At 45.9% G+C, this 20,382-nt stretch overlaps 1 pseudogene; it reads left to right on the forward strand.

Annotated features, from left to right (window-relative positions):
- The first annotated feature begins 6,644 nt into the window (after positions 1 to 6,644).
- LOC102463299 (ATP-dependent translocase ABCB1-like) overlaps positions 6,645 to 20,382 on the forward strand; it is a 74,496-nt pseudogene continuing 60,758 nt past the window's right edge.

Raw genomic sequence — 20,382 nt, forward strand, 5'->3', positions numbered from 1 at the left:
ACTTTTAATGTATGAAATCAGGGCTTCTTGCGCAGGAACTCTGATGCTCCCGCTCAGGAATAAGCCCTTTTGCGCAACTATTCTTGTGCAAGAGGCCAGTGTAGACAGGCAACTTGAATATCTTGTGCAAGAAAGCCCTACGGTTAAAATGGCCATCAGAGCTTTCTTGCGCAAGAGAGCATCTACACTGGCATGAAGAGGAAGTCCACCACATCCAGCTGTTTTCTGCTAAAGAAATTCACTTGCTGGATAAGCCTTGTCTAAAGGGATTGTGTGGTCCTGTCTCTGCTCTTTGCTTTGGCCCCTCCCAGAGAAGAACTAGTGTAAGTGCATGTCTGGGAGAGGGTTGTGAGTAGTGTGTACCCAATTATGAGATTTAGTAGTGGGTATGCTTCGCTTGCTTTCAGAGGAGCTCAGGAAGAAATTCTCACCGTGTTGCTCTGGTTTGATGCAGCTTTGCAGTTCCCATTATGCTGGGTTATGGCTAATACATACATTTTGGTACCTATATTTGCTGGAAGGCCCAATCATGGCAATTTTAGATCTCCCTCAATCAGGGGTCTCAAATTCCCAGTCTCTGGGTCATCTATGGCACAAGCACTTCCCCCAATCTAGTCTCCCAAATCATTTAGAGAAATTATTTAGTCAGGCCCACACAGCTGCTGGCCTGAGGGTTGTGGGCAGGTGGTGCACAGCTCCTAACAGCCACATCTATAGTCCCAGCCACAGAGGGTGCCACTCGGCCCGGGAAGCCACACTGGTTGTGTTCACCATGATGCAAACCGTGCTGGCTAGGGTGCCGCCTGAGCTGGTGTGCTTCCGCAGACAGCAGGGTGGGGCCCACGGGTTCCACTTTTAGCTACTTGGGGCAAGAGTGGGAATCTCAGTGTGAGGACATAGATGTTAGCTGAGGGAGTTTAGGTGGGTGGGTGGGAGGGAAGCAATCAGGATCCCAGTGGGAAGGTGCAGATGTTAGCAGGGAAGAGGCAATCCCAGCAGGAGGATATGAGTGTCAGGGTGAAGACTCAGTGTCAGATCTTTTGTAGGATCCTGGTCCTGTCTGGACACTGGGGGGAGACACATGTACTGTATTGTCAACCCCAAGAGTTCAAAACTCATGAATCAGCCTCCTGCAAAAAATGAGTAGCTTCTTGAAATTACAGATAAAAATACACTTGGGAATCTTTTAATTTGGCGTCTGGTGTTTGAGGTCTTTGGTTGAACTCAGGGCACATTTTCTAGCATTTCTCCACAAACCATGAGGCCTAAAGGGTTTTTTTGTTTTTGTTTTAAGGAAAAAAAAAAGAAAAAGAAGGCTGTGATTCTCTTCTAATACCATGTACCAAACAACAAGCATATCTACTAAGTCAGAGTGATCACAGTTGATAGGGGTGCATGAGGCAGTAGGTGGTGAAGTTCCCAGATCTGGCTTAATTCTAATAATGTGGCTGGGACTTTCCAGAAAATGTAAGAAAGCCTCAATAATCAAGAGACTTGTGATCAGATCTGGGCCGTGTCCACACTCAGGGGTTCTTTCGAAAAAAGTACCCTTTTTTCGAAAGAACTTCCCCTGCGTCCAGACTCAAGCCGCGTTCTTTCGAAATTAAATCGAAAGAACGCGGCTTTTCTTTCGACGGCGGTAAACCTCGTTTCACGAGGAAGAACGCCTTTTTCGAGGGAGATCCATCGAAAGAACGTGAGTCTGGACGGGGGGAGCCCTTTCTTTCGAAAGAATTGGCCTCCAGGAACAAGCCCTGGTGGACAATCTGGGCCATGGGTTGCACGTCTGTGGTTCCTGGCTGCAGCCATTCCTTAAAGGGACAGGCGCACCCTCACAGCCACTTGTTGCAGACAAGGAGCCAGAGCACACGGCGACCTTGCTGCAGCATGTCACAGCCCCAAGAGCGTCCTGGCCCTTCCTCCGAGCCTTCTGGGGACCCAGCCAAGGGCTCCAAGCGCCGGGCACCATCCTGGTCCGGCGCAGAGATCAAGAGCCTGCTGGAGCTGTGGGGAGAGGAGGAGGCCTTACAGGCCCTCAAAAGCCGGCGGCGAAATGCCGACATTTATGGCCGCATGGCTGAAGCCCTGGCCCAGAAGGGCCACTACCCCCGCACCCAGGACCAGGTGCGCTCCAAAGTGAAGGAGCTGCGGCAGGGCTACGCCAAAGCCAGGGAGGAGAGCTCCCGGTCTGGGGCAGCCCCCCACTACTGCCCCTACTACCCAGAGCTGGACCAGATCCTGGGTGGCAGTGCAGAAGCACGTACACCACGAAGGTTCGTGCAGTCCGGACTGGCAGACCCGGTGGTGGACGCTCCAGAGCGGGAGCTACAGCACTCTGGAGACGGGGACATGGGCCCAGAGGAGGAGGACACCGAGGAGACGGCAACCCTCACCCTGGAGCCAGTGACCCAGACCTCTGAGGCCTCCCAGGCGTCATCTGGCGCGGGAGAGGAAGCAGCAGGTGAGTACAGTGAGGTTGTGTCACACCCGGGGGGGGGGAGGTAGGTGGGTGGGTGCACAGTGGGTGATGCACAAGGGAAACCTGTCATGCTCAGGCTGATGCCCAGGTCACACACACACACACACACACACACACACAGTGTGACCTTCAGAATGTGTGCTTCCCCTGTCTCAAGGGAGAGGGCATGCCCTTTTGGACAGCTGTTGCACACATGACTGATTGTGATAGAAATGTAGCCGTGTCACTCTGATCTGAAGAAGTGGGTCTGGCCCTGGAAAGCTCATCCCCTAATAAACCATCCTGTTAGTATTGTAAGTGCTACAGAGTCCAGTTTATAGGACTGATTGTGTCTTCTTCTTTTCCTCCACAGCCGGACCAGCCGTGGAAGAGGGCCGCAGCACCCCAGCCCCACCTCCATCTCCATCTCCACCTCAGAGACATGGGAGCCGCAGACACAGGCGTGTCTACGCCGACATCCTCCGGCAGCACGTCGAGGCTGTGCAGGAGCAGAATGCCATCCTGCTACGGAGGGCGGAGGCAGAGGAGCGGTGGCGTGATCGGCTCATGAATGAGCTGGTCCTGCAGCGCACGGTGCTGTACGCCACCCTGAGGGAGGTCAGCGGCTTGCCTGCTGCTGTGCCAGGTCCTGCTCCTCCAGCACCCCATGACCCCACCCCACCAAACCCCCCTTCCACAACAGCAGCCCTTTCCCCCCTTGGACCTCCCTCTCCCCCAGCCCCCCCAGCTCCCCAGCCCCTCTCTCCCCCTGGCCCTCCTCTCCCCCAGGCTTCCACGTCCCAAGAGCCCCCCAGCAGCCAGCCAACCGACAGGTACATCACCCGATCCCGTAGCCGGGGAGCACCCCAAACACGAGGCCCAGGCAGGAAAGGGAAATCTGCCAAGCCCCGTTCAACCTGATCCCCTTCCCCCCTCCAGGTTTCCAGTCCCCTTCCCCCCTCCAGGTTTCAATGACCCCCATCACCCCACTTATTAAGCACACACAAAGGGTTAAAGGAACTGTTTGTTTATTGTATATAGTTTGGCAACAACAAAAATGAAAAAAATTTTTGTTATTTTGCCACATTGTTGGATAATATGTACAAAATTTTAAATAAGTAAAGAGAACATTTTATTTTGAAACACACCCTGGTGTAAGTGATGTGTCCAAACTGGGTCAGGAGATGGGTTGTGGAGGGAAGCTTCTATTGGGGGCCAGGGCCCAGTCCCCAGGCAGAAGCCCCTCAGTGCACTCAGTGGCCTCCACTGGAGAATTGCTCCCGGAGGGCCTCCCGGATGCCAACTGCAGACCGGTGAGCCTGGCGGATGGCAGCTGTCCGGGGCTGGGCAAAGAGCCTCTCCTGGCCATCAGCAGCTCTCCCCCACCCTGGTAGGAAGGCCTCCCCTTTCCTCTCCACGAGGTTATGGAGGACGCAACACGCGGCCACCACCTCGGGGATGTTGGTCTCCCCCATGTCGAGGCGTGTGAGCAAGCACCGGAATCTGCCCTTTAAACGTCCAAACGCACATTCCACCTGGTTGCGAGCCCGGTTAAGGCGAGCATTAAACTGCTCCTTGCTCACATCCAGGTGGCCGGTGTAGGGCTTCATCAGCCACGGCATCAGGGGATAGGCGGCATCGGCCACTATGCACACCGGCATGTGCACATCCCCAACCGCAAACTGGCGATGGGGGAAAAGTGTTCCTGCCTGAAGCCTCCGGTACAGGTACGAGTTTCTGAAGATGCGGGCATCGTGTGCCCGCCCTGACCACCCAACACAAATGTCTGAAAACTGTCCACGATGGTCGACCAGGGCCTGGAGGACCATAGAAAAGTAGCCCTTTCGATTGATGAATTGGGCTGCTCGATGGGGCGGTGCACGGATGGCAATGTGTGTCCCATCGAGCGCTCCTCCGCAATTGGGGAAGCCGAGGGCAGCAAAGCCGGCCATGACGCTGTCCAGATCCGGTAGACAGATGAGCCTGTTGAGCAGCTCCGAATTGATGGCCCTCACCACCTGCAGAACGAGACAGACAACAAAGTGTTAGAAGGGGTGCCTTATGTCTTAGGAGGAGAACCCACCGCCCACCTTCCCTCTCAAACAGCCCGGGAATCCCCTCCTCAGAACCCCCCCCCCCACAATTCACGGTGAGTGGAGGAGCTCCCTCCCACTCCCACTCCCACTCCACTTGGCCCTTCCTGACAGTCTCCCTTCCCCCCACCCCAAACTGTGACTGTCCCCAGACATTGACTTACCTCCATCAAGACGGCCCCGACAGTAGATCTCCCCACGCCAAATTGGTGTCCCACGGAGCGGTAGCTGTCGGGGGTTGCCAGCTTCCAGAGGGCAATGGCGACCCTCTTTTCCAGGGGGATGGCGGGCCGCAGGTGGGTGTCTTGCCGTTGCAGAGCAGGGGCGAGCCAGGTACAGAGCTCCTGGAAAGTGGTCTTTCTCATGCGGAAGTTCCGTAGCCAGTCTTGGTCATCCCAGATCTCCATCACGAGCCGGTCCCACCATTCAGAGCTGGTGTCAAACCTCCAAACACGCCTGTCCACGAAAAAGTTCGGAGGCAAGGGCAGTGTGGCTGCTGGACGGGGGAACCCCTCGTCCCTCTGGTCTGGGTCCAGCTCGGGAAGGAGCCTCATGATTGTCTCACGAAGATGCAGCAACAGCTGCAGTATGGTGGTGTGGGGCCATCGCCTGCCCAGGGGCAGCTCTGGCTCCATGCCACAAATAAGGGTCTGCAAGCAGAAAAACCTCAAAAGAAAAAAGCTGCTGGGGTGTCCCAGGAAGCTGAGCACTCCAAACAAGCACTGCAATGCCTTGCAAAATTCCTCAAGGGACAGCAAAGGCAGCTGCAGGAGCAGAGCAACGGGTGTTCAGGAGTGTCCCTCTCACCACGCGTCTCTGCAAAGGGCAGGCAGGCAGCACCCGGAAGGAAATGCTGCCCCCATGCCCTGGCAGAAGCAGTTCCGGGTGGCTTTCAATTTCGAAAGAGCGTCCGGCAGTCTGGACGCTCTTTTTCGAAATAGCGGATCGATCTTTCGATCCGCGCATTGTAGTCTAGACGCGCTCTTTCGAAAGAGCCTCTTTCGAAAGATGCTTTCGAAAGAGGCTCTTTCGAAAGAAGCCTGCAGTCTAGACATAGCCCTGGAGAGTTGGCATCACTGTTATCTATTCAATTTAATAAAATGGGTTAATAGTTTCACAGCTTACACCACAGGGTTTGTGGCATGTAAGTTGCTCTAGCCCTGCTGCACTGGTGGGGGTGGTGACAGGTGCCTCTGGCAAGTTTTAAATTTCCCAAGGGCAGCAGGTGGGGAGAAAGTGCGTTGGTCAGTAGGCAGAGCCAGGAGTTACACACAGGGGAAAGGGATGCATGGAGACCCCCACCCCTTGTAACTCTACCAAAGGGGAGGTGCCCCCTCTAGGAGGGTTTGAGGAGTGGCACTGGCCCTAAGAAAACTGAGTTTGAAACCCCTACCCTAAATTCTGTGCTGCCCATGCAAAAATATACAGAAATACCCAGAAGCATAAGTTATCCATAAATGTCTTATTTTCAGAACTGGTTTTTGAGTTGTCTTGACTTTTGCATTGCTGTGACAGTGTGTAGACTCAGATTTTTCTTGCTGGAAGTAGAAACATGGTATCAGAGGCAGCACATTTTATTCATGCTATTGCAGACTCAAATTGTTCAAAGATCCAAGAAACAGACTGATGAGGTTGATAACTGAAGAACTTGTGACTAGAGTACACGGTGTATAATACAAAATGTTTCTTCACAGTTACACAAAAAAGATGTAAAATAAAAACAAATCTCAGTATGCATAGTATACACTACACTGCAGATCTATGTCAATAATACAGTATGTATGTTACATGCAATATTTTAAAACATGCAGCTGTTCATATTTGTCTTTACTCACACTATATTGAGTAGTAAGGACTTTATTTAAATCTGATTAAAAAGAATATCAAAACCCATGAGAGTATCAAAAACCAAAAGATATCTCGGAGGGGTAGCCATGTTAGTCAGTATCTTCAAAAACGAGTAGTCCTGTGATACCTTAGAGCAGAGGTGAACAATAATTTTTGATGGGAGGCAACTCCAAGAATTTGGTATGTGGTCAAGGGCTGCACTCTTCCATAATCCATTCTCCTTTGGGATGCAGGTTAGGTGCAGAATGGAGTTTGAGGTAAGGGACTGGGGTGTGTGATCTGGGAGGGAGTTTGCATGGGGGGGGTTGTGACCTGGAGCAACAAACTGTATAGATGTTCTCTAAAGTAACTAACAACATGCTGGCAAGTATTCACATGTGATTGAGTGTGATGGTTTATGCAACTGACCAGACTCAACAGACACGTTGTAATAACAAAGATTAATGACTTTCTTAAAACCCTATGCATGATTGAAGGGATTTTCTATGATTAATCAAACAATTTGCTCCCTTCCCACCTGCTCATCACTCACTAAAACTTTAGTTTGCAAAACTTTTTTAATGTGTATACTTCTCCCTCACCCCACCCAGTTTGCTAGTACACCTGATCCCTGCCCTGCCACATTCCCTGCTGTTCCAGCTAGGAGCCCCTATGCAGCTTTTGTGATCCTGACTGTGAACCTCTTATTGTCTCATGCCTGCCCCCTCTCTGCAGTGGTAAGACTTTCTTCTGTTTGTGCAAGATAAAAAGACACTTTCTGACAAATGACTTGAGATCTGTAAACTCGTTTAACTTTTTCCCAAGATGCTGAGCCAGTGCATTCTCTCCATCGTCCCTTAGCCTCTGACATGCAGGATTAAAATATGTACATAAGCAAGTATATATAATTTCCATTCCAGTGCATCTGATGCAATGAGTTTTACCCATGAAAGCTATTGCCCAAATAAATGTTAGTTTTTAAGGCATCATGGAACTCCTCATTAAAACATTTCTGTGAGTTCTCCTTTTTTTAATATTCTGAAGTGTCAGATCCAGTAACGTACAAGTTGGCCTTAATGCTAATCCTATATTAGGACAAATTTCTTAAGATTGTTAATGTGCGTACAAAGCCTACAATCACAGTTTTCTTTGTGTATAGTTCTCTTTTATACCACTCATCATCTGCTGTTACAAAGTATTGTGAAACATGACATGAAAAGTAGCACTAGAAACCAAAATTCCTTTGTCTCATGTGTGCCTGCCTTGAATCCTCCTGGATCCCATCATAACCTTTAAATTGTGCATCCTTACTATCAGCAGTTACAGTCATCACTGAGTGAAAGACTCAGCTGCTGAAAAAGTGAAGAATTCTCTCACCGCATTCAGAAAATGTGCATATATGGCCAATGAATGAACTGATACAAATAAGTGTCAAGTATTAAGTCATTTCAGACATTATCTTGATGCTAGTGGTAGACCAGTAGATGCATTTCTAGATGTTCAGGTTATCAAAAACACATCAGCTGCATCTCTGACAATCAATGTCTTAGACTTAAAGCTTGTAAACTGAACCCCAAAGAGATGACTGCTTGTGCATTTGACAGAGCTGAAAATGCATATAGAAGACCTACTGGAGTACAAACTTTTCTCAGGAAAAATGGTAGCTCTAAATTCTCCTGTACACCGTGCATGGGTCAGATACTCCAAGCAGCCCTAGCATGAGCTGCAGAATCTCCAAAAGGCATTTAAAAAGCAATTCACTGAGAGCCGGATTGGACTGTCACAAAGAGCACCAGGAACAGATGTTGCGGAATGGAACACCCCCAAAGGAATCCAGGACTTAAAACCCTCCTGAGAGCTGGAGAAATTTGGAGAGATCACAGCGGACCCTGAACGACCTGTGTGCACAGAACCAAACTCCTGTCTTCCCTTCCCCCTCTTCTTCTGTCATTACACCCAAGCCTGGCCAGCCTCGGGTAGTGTGTGTGTGAGTATGAAAGTGGGTTAGGGCTTTGGACACTAACACTTTCTTCCTTCTTCTGAGTGATGCGGGAAGCACCCATCACTCTCCACTGTTGTTTTATTATTTTATCAATAAAGCTTTAAAATTTAGACACTTGGTGTGTTCTGTCATCTCCTCCCTTAACGATCCTGTGGCTTCAGCCTGATCACCTGATGCCTCAGGCAGATTGGTAACAAAAATCAATCACACCCATGCCACCTTTTCTCCTGCCTGCCTGTTATGTCTCTTGTGCCCTCCTTCCTCCAACAGCACTCCACCATCTGTGTGCATCTAGAGCAGAGAGAATACATATGCACCAGCAGCAGACACAATTTTCTACACTCTGGGTGGTGCCCCCCCTCCCCAGTCTGGCACCTGAGGCGGCCTCCTCAGTTTGCCTCATGGTAAGGCCAGCCCTGACTTAGAGCTTGTCCACGCTATGTGGAAGTTTGATGCTGCCACAGTCAATCTTCTGGGATTTGAATTAGCGGGTTTAGTGAAGACCTGCTAATTCGAACTGAGTGGACACTTCTGTTAATGCTGGTAGTCCTGCTCCTCACAAGGAGTAAGGGAAGTCAACACTCCCATCAACCTCCCACTGTGTGGATGGCATGAAAACATGATTTAAGATATGTTGACTCCAGTTACGTAATTAATATATCTTAAGTCGACTTTCCTACAATGAGGTTTACCAGTTATTTTGGAAGAAGGGTGTTCTCCCAAAGTAACCACGTCCAGACAGAGTTTGTTATTTCGAAATAGCACTATTTTGAAATAGTGCTATAACGTGAATATGCAAATGAAGCACAGGAAATTCAAATCCGTGCTTTATTTGCAACTTCACTGATCTGCATTTGCATTCCTCTCTCAAAAGAGGGTGCAAGTGTAGACATACCCTAAGTGAACTCAGCTCATGTTACCATAATTTGCTATTTTCCTGTTAAATTTCTTCCTCTGAATTGCACATTAAGAGGCTAGATGTATACATTAGGAGGGCTTTCAGATTCATTTTTTAAAAAGTGAGGTGCAGCCACAGAGCAGTGTTCTTTCTTCACACATAAGACCATCACTGAATGCACACTCCATGTATAGACTAAAATAAACTAAATAATAAGAGCTGGTTGTTCTGGCCCCAACATCTCCCACAATATTTTATAGACTGATCTGATACTTGACACCTCCGGGCCTTTTATTTTAAAATGATTTTTCCAGAGACACAGATGTGTTTGAATGTGGCTATCTATTGCCAGGCAAGAAGGCACTGATGGACAGTGTTAAGTCCCAGGCCAAGAACAATATATGTACAATCATCTTTTTATATCATATGTAATACTGACACCTTTCTCTAAGATGGCGAAATGACAGGACTGCCTGCCTAGTGATTGTAGCAGCTCATCTGTATTGTCATTGAGCAAAGCAGAGCCCTTTTCAAAATCTTTAATGTGCAATTGTGCATCTCTCCTCAAATGTTTTGCACAGCTCTATTAAAACAAGTTCAGAGTTATCAGATTGGCAGCAGATTGAGCAGTCAAGTATTTTGGCCTGTATTCTGCTTCATCTGTGGTGATGTGACTATGAGATTCCATTAACTAGCTACAGATGTTATATAGTTCCTACACTGTGTGTCTTAAGTTTATCTTAAATTTGGCAATCACCTTTATGTAATATTGAAATGATTTTCCACATTCTTTGTTATAGGCTTCATCTTTACTGTAAGTGACTTCACAATTGGTTCCAGTGTTAAAAGCAAAACCAGAGAAAGGGACAAATTTTATTCCAGTTTTGAATAAGAGAGAAATACTCTGAGTGGCTTCCTGGTAAATGCTGAGAAAAACTGATTGGGGTGAGGATGAATGGGGGATAAGTGGCCATGTATATTTCAACGAGGTTGAAGGAAAATTTATATGTTTTTACATTTTGTTTCCCTTATAGACCCAGAAGCAGGGAAACAACTAACAGGGCAAAGAAGAATTTAATTATTTTTCATTTTTGTCTGTCACAAGTAAGCAACGACATCTGGAAGCGTGAAGTATTCCAAGCTCCTGTAGGTTGTAAATACTAAACCAAAACCCAACATGGTTTGATTTTGTCTTTGGCAAACCAAAACGTACATTTGCTAGAAGCAGACTCAACACAGAGACCTGTCTCTCTCCCTTATAAGTAGATGACATATGTTCCTCAACTGTTGTTTGGGCATGATGGTGGATATATGAAGGGAAAATCACTCTGATAATAAAATATAACAACAGAGCTGTGTAAACCACTGTGACTATAAATGGAGCTGTCAACATTTCTAAAACTCCATTTAAAAAGCTAAAAATTGTTGAAATCAAAGTTCATAGGTTGAAAAAGACCCGACACTTTTTTTTGATAAATAGCTGTTTCCAGAGTTGACAATAGCCAGCTCCAAAAGGAACTACCATGGTTTTTGGACCTAAAATATTTATTTTTAAATCTTTTTTAAATAGTCTTAATGGTTTTAAATATACCATTAAGTTCTGTTAGGTCAGTAATAAAGCTTTACAAAGTAGTTAATAAACAATTTGCAATTGACTGTGTCAATATGTATTTTTAGGTAAAACTTTTACTCATAAATATAAAAACAGTTTAAAATAAATTGACATATCCCAAAAGAACTCACCAATAGGATTAAATGACACTAAAGCTGTGAAACACAGAAAGAAAATGTTTCTTCCCTGGTTCTGACTATGCTAGGTGTGCCTGTGTTTTGAATCTGCAGACATCTCAGAAAGGAGGTGCATCCACCATTACTATTACACAGCTATAGTTGTGTGTGTTTATATGCAGGGCTTGACAAATTAGGCAATCTACTTGCCCATGGCAAGAAGATTTTAGCCCGGCAGGGCCGCGCAGCGCGGTCAGTGCATGCGCAGCATGCGCTTCTGTGCAGCCTGCCGCTTGGCAAGCCCTATTTATATGAATAACATTAAATTTTACAAAAGCTTAAAAAACAACAAATAGTCTTGTAGCATCTTAGTGACTAACAGAAAAAGTAGATGGCATCTTCAGCTTTCGTGGGCACAACCCTCTTCTTCAGATGAAAGCTCATGATACCATCTACATATTTGGTAGCCTCTAAGGGGCTACGGGACTGTTCACTGTATTTTAAGTTTTTCAGTTACAGACTAACATGGCAACCCCTCTGAAACTATTAAATTTTACAAACTAATCTGATGAGCATTTGTGCATTTACAAGTGCATAGTAATGTTCTTCCTTTGCCAGCAGCTGGCTGTGAGTCCCTCGTTCCACTACTTTTCCATTATGAATCACTACTAGGACATCAGCATTCTGTATAGTTGTCAAGCGGTGAGCAATAACAATGCAGGTTTGACCCTTCCTGGCATTGTCCAAGGCTTTCTGGACAATCTGCTGACAGGTGCAATGAAATACTTGTTATTACTTGGAGAATCTTCCTTTTCATAGGTAACATTGCCTTTGTCTTCATAGTTCACATTATCACTCTGGTATTCCTCACCGAATAGAGGAGTCAATGCTTCCCATGCATGATGGAGATGTTAAACACAGGGTCCCGATCCTTACAGCCATTACTCATGTGAGTAATTCCATTGAAGTCATTGAGATTACTCTGGTGAACAAGGACTAGTAGAGAGGCCCAGACCAATCTCATTTGGATCAATACAAAACTTTACCATGAAACACAACTAATTTGCAGAGGCATATAGCAATGTCTGACCCTACTTGTCAAATATGTGTTATATTTCATGTTGCATGCTGTTTGTTTCTCTAAATTTGGAGTGTAATTGGAAAAAATCTCTGACCTCCCTCCCCCCATATATACTTGTCCATGGGTTTGTCAGTCAGATATATACAATGCTGAGATAACTGGAGTAAGCAGACCAGCCAAATACATGGACATGAATATGACTTGCAGTTTCATTGACAGCACCAGCAATGCCAGACACTTCTCATTGTCCATAAGAATCTAAAATTCAGGAACTGACGTCTGGCTTACAGCTGGATGGTGGTTTGCATGGTGGCATTTTACATGTCTACTCCATCACCATCCAAATGAACAATCTATTCTTCCCAATGGAGCCTCTCCCTTTCCTGCAGATGGTTGATGCTGTGAGGAAGCTGGGCCAGCTGAGCAGCAGAGGAAAGGTTAATTATTCTCTCTTCATTGCATAGCATTTCCAGTGAGGAAGGAGAAGTTGCTGAAGCCTCTTCTCCAAGCCAGCTGTTCCTGAACATCACATCTTTCCCTCTGAAAGCAAGTGGATTAAAGGACAGGCTAGTGGACAGAGGCAAGGTAATAATATACTTCCCCATTGTTCCATTCTGCCCTGTTGGTCAGCAGTTCTAGTAGCAGAGTGGATCCCTCTCAGTCTATGTAGCAACATCTGTTCACCCAGACAGAGCAGGAAATGGTGCAGAAACAGACTCACTTTGCTGCTAGTGCTGTTGGCTGAAGGGAAGAGGAAGGAGCTGGCGACTTGCCTTACAAGGCCTCTTCTACTAGATCTCAGTGCATTGTTTGAAGACAACTGTCTCAAACTCAAAGTACTCACTCAACATTGGCCTAACTGTGAACCCATTAAAAGTCTCACTGATTTCATAACTGACTTTCAAGGAGCTGAGGTAGGCCAACACTGAGGACATGTAAAAATCCCACTTTGTCTCCAGTCCCAAATGCGTCTGAGTACCATCAGTTCCCAGCAGGAGCTGAGGGCATTCTACACCTTGCTGAAGCAGGCCCGAGACAGAGAGCAAGTTACGGGTGATGGAGTGTCCATGTTCATGCAAGGAATATTTTGAACCGCACAATTTTGTCTGTATTACAAATGATATAATGCATATTATTAACCTTTTCACTTTCTGTGTCAAGAGCAGATGTGGCTTCATCAGAAGCAGAACCGCTGGCTTACAAACTAGAGGACAAGCAATTGCTATTCTTTGTTTCTGACCTCCAGAAAGCTGTGTGCCTGTCACCCACACAGGTATTATACTTCTGTTGTTCATTGTGAAGGAAAGTTAGAAACAGAAAGTTACATTCTCTTCTGTGACAAATATGCTATCTTATGCATTTCCACCTGGAAAGAAAAATAATTGTTTTTGCTAAAAATTAAAAATGTATAAGATTTTATTAAATGTTTGAACCAAAATGGATATCTATAGCTTTCACGTATCTCTTGCACAGGCAGGCAGTGCCAATATCCTTCGAAAGGGTGATCTGTGTGAGGTTGCCAGGATCACTTATACCTTCCACGTTCTGTGGTCTGGGATGCCATGGTGAGGAACATCACAAAGAGTGTTCTGCAGGATGCTGTCAAGGAGCAAATTGCGAGGACCCCCTTGAACCAAGATGTTGCTACGTTGCACCCTACCTGTTGGAAGACAGGATACTGGGCTAGATGTCCCAAGTGACAATCTCCTACACAAACTAAGGAAATGGGAGTTCTATGACATTACTCAAAGGGGGGTGCACAGCTGGCTGAAAAAACAAACTCAGTGTAACTATTAATGGTTCCCAATCCAATTTCAGAGGCTTTAGCTAACAGGATTCTACAAGGGGCCCTATTTTACATTCAGTACTTTTCAAGATTTTAATTAATATCAGTAATGGAATGGGCAGTATACTTATAAAATGTGTGAATGAGCCCCCATCAGCACATTACACTGGCCACTGTCCTGATCAAAGTCCAGCATTTAAAGTTTGCAATGAACAGGAGCAGATGACCGTTTTGCGGGGCCCCGGGCAGCATAATTCCGCGGGGCCCCCCCTTTGCCACAGCGCATGCGCAGTGACGCCATGCGCATGTGCGGCAGCGCCACGGTGCATGCACAGGGCTTTCTGAAGCGAGGGGCCCTGGGCGGCCGCCCCATTCGCCCTGCCGTATATCCGCCCCTGGCAATGAAAATCCTAAAAGTTTTAGGATATTTGACCCTGAAAAAATATTGAAAAATTGGGTATATTTACTCTTGCAAGAAGAAGACTGAAAGGACCTGGCAACAATTTTCATATATTTTAACGATTGTTATAAAAAAGATGATCAGTTGTTGTTCTTGTCCAGTGAAGGGAAGGACAAGCTGTAATGAGCTTAACCTGCAGCAAGTGAGATTGAGGTTACATAATGGCAAACACTTAACTATAAGCTTAAAAAACAACAAATAGTCTGGTAGCACTTTATAGACTAACAAAACATGTAGATGGTATCATGAGCTTTCGTGGGCACAGCCCACTTCTTCAGATGATCCACGAAAGCTCATGATACCATCTACATGTTTTGTTAGACTATAAAGTGCAACCAGACTATTTGTTGTTTTTTAAGTTTATCCTGTACAGGCTAACCTGGCTACCCCTTGAAGCTACTTAACTATAGGAGTATGTCTACACTACAGCACTAATTCAAACTAACTGAATTTGAATTAGTTAATTCGAAATAAGCTAATTCGAATTAGTGCATCTAGACCTAAAAACTAATTCGAATTAGCATTTTGCTAATTCAAAATAGCATCCTGAACTGAAGTTAAGGCTGGCTGCAACCAGTACGGGCAGGGCATCAGGTTAGGACTTAGAGTGTGGGGCTGCTGCCCCAGGCTAGCCGAGGGCTGTGCTTAAAGGGACCCGACCCTCACCCTGGACAGACAGTTCTCAGGGTTCCCCGCTTGCTTCTCTCACTTGATGAGGGACATCAAAGTAGTCCTGCCTTGGAGTGCCCTGAGTGCCCACACTCGGCACATCACAGCACTCGGCCATCAGCGCGGCTGCACTTGCCGCAGGCTGCCATCCGGAGGGGTCAATTGGGGGGCTGTCAGGAACCAGAAGGCCCTGCAGGAGATCTTCCACCCTGAGGAGCCCGCAGAGCCACCCCAGTCTTCCTCATCAGGGGCTCATGCCCCATTCCTTCCTCACCTCCTTCCACTTACCCTTCCCTAGCCCCCCTTCCTGATGTAAAAAATAAAGGACACGAGTATTCAAAAATAGAAACTCTCTTTATTTAACAAAACTGGGAGGGGGGGGGGATTAACCTCTAGGGAGATTGGGAAAAGGAGGTGGGAGAGGGGAAGAGAGAGGGTGGGAGAGGGGAGGGGGAAACCTGGGAGGAGGTAGCTGGAAGGGGGAAGCCAGGGGAAGAAGGAGGAGGGGAAGTATAAAACTATGGTACGCCATATCTTCAGTACTGTGTACAGATGTGGTCTTCTCACCTCAAAAAAGATATTTTGGCCTTGGAAAGGGTTCAGAAAAGGGTAACTAAAATGATTAGGGGTTTGGAACAGGTCCCATATAAAGAGAGGCTAAAGAGACTGGGACTTTTCAGCTTAGAAAAGATGAGACTAAGGGGGGGATATGATAGAGGTCTATAAAAGCATGAGTGGTATGGAGAGGGTGAATAAAGAAAAGTTCTTCATTAGTTCCCATAATAGGAGGACTAGAGGACACCAAATGAAATGAATGGACAGCAGGTTTAAAACTAATATGCAAAAGTTCTTCTTCACACAGCACAGTCAACCTGTGGAACTCCTTGCCACAGGAGGCTGTGAAGGCTAGAACTATAACAGAGTTTAAAGAGAAGTTAGATCAATTCATGGAGGTTGGGTCCATGGAGTGCTATTAGCCAGGGGGTAGGAACAGTGTCCCTGGCCTCTGTTTGTGGAAGGCTGGAGATGGATGGCATGAGACAAATTTTTGGTCATTGTCTTCGGTCCATCCCCTCTGGGGTACCTGGTGCTGGCTGCTGTCAGCAGACAGGCTACTGGGCTAGATGGACCTTTGGTCTGACCCAGTACGGCCATTCTTATGTTCTTATCTTCTAAGCTCAGGGCTCAGAATTGGGTGTCTCACTGGACCAACTTGATTTTCATGAAAACCTGCTCCTGGGTTCACATGTGGCTTTGGTGGCCAGGCTGGCAGCTATCCTGCCCTAGACGGCCGAATTCCAGTGCCTAGTGCGGAGATCGTGGACTTTGGAGGCCTCTCCCCAAGCCTCAATGAGGTCCACAATCTATACACTAGTCCAGGTGGGCGCCCGCCTCTTACGGCCCCGGGCAGGATCCTGGGAGTTGCCAGCCTGGTCCTGGGAAGAGGCAGAGGGTTGGGTGGCATCGGGTGGCTGGATCATGCCATGCTAGGTGCAGGGTCTGTTGGCTGGGTGCTGGCAGGCTTGCATCTGGCATAAGCACTGTAGCCAGACTGTGCCCCTTTAAGGGCTCCGGGGCCGGGAGGGGGGCAGAAAAGTTTCCCTGGTTTGGCCCAGAGTGGCCAAGCCTCCAACTAGTTCATATTAAGTGGCTACACAGCCCTTAATTCAAACTACTTAATTCAAACTAGGCGTTACTCCTCGTAGAGTGAGGTTTATCAAGTTCGAATTAAGCACTCCGCTAGTTCAATTTAAATTCAAACTAGCGGTTTGTATGTAGGTTACCAAGGGAGTTTGCTGAAACCCAGCTATTGGAGGTTTTTAAGAATCAAGTTGGACAAACGTCTACCAGGATGGTCTAGGTATATTTAGTCCTCATTTTGCTCAGTAGAGCAGCCTAGATGACCTCTAAAGGTCCTTTCCAGCCCTACATTTATATGATCCTCTATCACACAAATCTTACATTGGGCATGTGTACACTGGAAGTAAAATGGAACTGTACACAAAACCTTACTTATGCCATTTGGGACTTTAAATGTCTAGTCAATAGACTTTAATTTATATCTACTACAGCTTGACTATGAGTCATTAAATAATTATAATAAAGAGATACATGGTCTGTGTTTACAATGTCCACATTTGCCCATTAGAAGATATCTTTATGGTTTTCAGGAAATCAGGAAAAAGACAGCCAAAACAATGCAATGAAGAGATAGCATGACAAAACAAAATTACATTGTATGAAGTAGACTATTTCTACAACTCTGTAAAAATAATGCTAGATCCCATTAGACTTTATCAACTACCTTCCATTAATTTCCAGCTGAGGACCAATAGCTTCAGGGTTTTGGAACTATAAAGAGATCTGTTTCTTAGTTTCATATTTTAGGTGACATCTGTATGAGGCAGTTGGGATACCTTGCAGTGAAAATGGATGGTTTAGTGTCTAGGACCTCTCAATTAGAAGATCTGGTTCAATTTTCTGCTCTGTGGCAGACTTCCTATGAAATTTTGGGCAGGGTTCTTGTTGTCAGAGATTGCCACTTATATAATGCAGATGATAACACTTGCCTACCTCACAGGGGTTGTAATACTAAGTACTGCAGGAGTTACGCACTATTGTAATAAGCTTTGTACAAACTATGCCTTGTGAGAGACTATTTGAAAACTAACTTATCACTGATCATTAATATTCTTGTGTGACAGATGTATGCAATGTGTATTAAATGTTATTCATATAGTCTGGAAAAGATTGAAGTGTGTGTAAACTAAATATGCTGATGAAGTTCTTAAACAGGTCTGTGCTAAACAATCTACATGTTTTGTTAGTTTTTAATGTGCTGCTAGACTAGTCGTTTTTTTAAAGGAACGTGTGTTTAACTCTCTTAACACATGCAGGCTACGTCTACACTGTGCATTGTTGTGAAAGAAGATATGCAAATGAGGCACAGCGATGAATATCACCGGACCTCATTTGCATACCTAATGAGCCACCATTTTTGCGGACGGGGCTCTTGTTCAAGAAGGAGCTGTCTACACATTCATATCACTTTTTTTTTACTGGAATGAATGATTTATTTATTTTAAAAATGTCAATACACCCACTTGCTTCAGTCCCACTGCCTACCTTCCTCCAGCTCTACTGCTATGAATAGAAGCCAGCGAGATACAGCAATGAAGGTTTCAATAATTAGTCTGTCCATTTTCATTTTCCAAGAAAAGATTGAGTCAGACCTTACAGCAGCCGGCACTCCTGGTGCATAGTTCTAGCTGGATCATGCAGTGAAAGGGAAATGTGAGAGGCAGGTGAACTCTGGAACATGTGGCATTAAAGTCCTATTATATCAGTGCATTTCTTGCCTCAAACAGAGATGCAGTTCTATAATAGACATGCCACAACGTATGGAGCACAGACAGCAGGGCAGAGACTAAGATTTATCTCTTATTTCAGAGCAGAGCATTTACACTGATCTGTGCAAACACAAAACCAACCCAATGAAAACAAAAGCCAAACCCCAACACAAAACTCAAGTTTTTATCTGCTTTTGAAGTACAGCACTTGGAATTTTTTCCCCCCATTGATGTGATTTTTCAGTGAGACTTTTCCAAGTGACATTAATGTTCCTTCCCACCCCCCAAATAAGTGTCTTATGCCTTTTCTTCTTATAGTTTCCAGTCTCTACCCTAACAGCTGTCTAACCACCATACTATCAAAACACTTCTAAAATGATGAAATATCTAGAGAGTAAATGCTTCTGGCTAAGTTAAACAAGACCAGAAATATCAGGGATTGATATATTTAGTTTCTTCATTTAAAAGAACAATTTTTGATATCCACAGAAACTTCTTTAATTCTTTTTCAGACAATACATTTTTCTCTTCACTGGCATCCAAGGTTCAATACTTTAAAAAGTAGGTTTCATTGGTAAAAAGGAAATTGACAAGTTTTCTAAACTTGAATTCAGGAACTCCTCTTCATCCCCTGCAGTTACATTCCAATCTAGTATACGTTAACAATGAATTTCATTCTTAATATACTGCCACCACACACACTCCATTTCTGCTACTACATAATAATAAAATCATAGAGTTATAGGACTGGAAGGCACCTTGAGAGGTCATCTAGTCCACTGCTTAAGCACCTTGACTATTAGGAACCTAATGTGCTTCTTAAACTGCCCTGGGGCAATCTTTTTATTCTATCCTCAGAGGTTACAGAGAATAATTTTCTCTTTTTTCATAACCTTTTATGTACAGGCAGTCCCCGAGTTACGCGGATCCGACTTATGTCGGATCCGCAGTTACGAACGGGGCCCTCCCTCTCCCTGGTCTCCAGTAGACCAGGGAGAGGAAGCAAAGCGGCAGAACACGCGGGCAGCTGACCAGGGGGACGGGGAGCAAAGCGGAGGATGGGGGCAGCTGACCAGGGGGACGGGGAGCAAAGCGGAGGAACACACGGGCAGCGAAGAGCCCAGACGCGTCTGGGCTGTCCGCTGCCCACGTGCTCCACGGCTTTGCTCTGCTTTGCTCCCCGTCCCCCTGGTCTGCAAACTGCAAACCCCAAACTGGGTGGGGTTGCAACTTCTTTGGAGGATAGGGACATAATTCAAAATGACCTTAGCAAGTTAGAGAAATGGTCAGAGGTAAACAGGATTAAGTTTAATAAAGAGAAATGCAAAGTGCTCCACTTAGGAAGGAACAATCAGTTCCATACATACAAGATGGGAAGCGACTGTCTAGGAAGGAGCATGGCTGAAAGGGATCTAGGGGTCATAGTGGACCACAAGTTGAATATGAGTCAACAGTGTGATGCTGCTGCAAAAAAAGCAAATATGATTCTAGGTTGTATCAACAGGTGTGTTGTAAGCAAAACTCGTGAAGTCATTCTGCCACTCTACTCTGCACTAGTTAGGCCTCAGCTGGAGTACTGCGTCCAGTTCTGGGCGCCACATTTCAAGAAAGATGTGGAGAAATTGGAAAGGGTACAGAGAAGAGCGACAAGAATGATTAAAGGTCTAGAGAACATGACCTATGAAGCCAGGCTTCATGAACTGGGCTTGTTTAGTTTGGAAAAAAGAAGATTAAGGGGGGACATGATAGCGGTTTTCAAATATCTAAAAGGGTGTCACAAGGAGGAAGGAGAAAATTTGTTCCTCTTGGTTTCTGAGGTCAGGACAAGGAGTAATGGGCTTAAAGTGCAGCAGGGGAGGTTTAGATTGGACATTAGGAAAAAATTCCTAACTGTCAGGGTGGTCAAATATTGGAATAAATTTCCAAGGGAGGTGGTGGAATGTCCCTCTCTGGAGATATTTAAGAACAGGTTAGATAGACATCTGTCAGGGATGGTATAGACGGAACTTGGTCCTGCCTTGAGGGCGGGG

The sequence above is a fragment of the Pelodiscus sinensis genome, chromosome 2, assembly GCF_049634645.1.
Source record: "Pelodiscus sinensis isolate JC-2024 chromosome 2, ASM4963464v1, whole genome shotgun sequence".
NCBI lineage: Eukaryota > Metazoa > Chordata > Testudines > Trionychidae > Pelodiscus > Pelodiscus sinensis.